Here is a 1,022-nt window from a genome sequence, read left to right on the forward strand (position 1 = left end):
GACACCTAGGGAAAGACTGATAATGAGGCTAGGGCTGTTCGGGTCGGCCAGCGGCTGATCCAACAAGACAGCATCATGGTGGTCCACTGAAAGTGTGAGTTGTCAGAAATGATGTACATAAAAGCAGAGGAATGAGGGCAGAAAACCAGTAATAGGGATCTGAGGGATTCTGAAAGTGGGGACAACAGCAGCACCTACTACAGATGCCAGGGACATGACAGTATTTGTCATTGTGCCAATTCATATTTGGGGTTAGTTGTGCTACACGAGCCAACTATCTTAGTTAAATAAGAAACCCAGTATGGCTGTCTTATTGCAGAAAGGGCTGGATTTGGCCCAATGGTACCGCTGTTAATCCTGAACTTTAGGATTTGCTGCCCAAGCTAAAACAAGGCAAATCTACTGTTTTGCTCCATTGTTGAGGTGTTGTCCATAGCATCAAAAATAGAAATTCAGTCCATTGAGGTCAAAACAATTCTTTTTGTTGTTGTTGTTGTTGTTGTTGTTGTTTTGTTTCCTGTTCTCATTAAGTCAGCATTTTCCTATGCTTTCAACAGGAACTTTGTAGGAGAAAGAAAAAGTTTTAGAGTCAAACTGGAAAGGGAAAAACAATTAAATACGCAATTTCTGACTCTAGGACTTTTTGCTGCTATTAATGTACATTGGAAATTCCCAAGAAAGATGAAACTCATAGATAGATAGATAGATAGATAGATAGATAGATAGATAGATAGATAGATAATATATGCAGGTATATTACTAAATATAAAATTATCATATTTAAATAACTGTGTAACACTTATCATGTGGATAATCTTTTAAAACTAGGGCACTCCAAGGGCAAGAGGTCTGGGAGAAGAGGAAGAACCCAGAAGGAGCAACCACTAATGGAGGAGAAACCCCAGAGAGCTGAAGCACGCCAGCACTGGAGGAGAGAAAGTTCAAATTAGAATAATGGTTAGGGGAGAAAAAATGGCGATGGGTCTGGAGCGCCCGCGTCAGGAAACAGCGCGATCCTGAGA

The sequence above is a fragment of the Galeopterus variegatus genome, unplaced genomic scaffold (genome assembly GCF_000696425.1).
Source record: "Galeopterus variegatus unplaced genomic scaffold, G_variegatus-3.0.2 Scaffold3616, whole genome shotgun sequence".
NCBI classification, from domain to species: domain Eukaryota; kingdom Metazoa; phylum Chordata; class Mammalia; order Dermoptera; family Cynocephalidae; genus Galeopterus; species Galeopterus variegatus.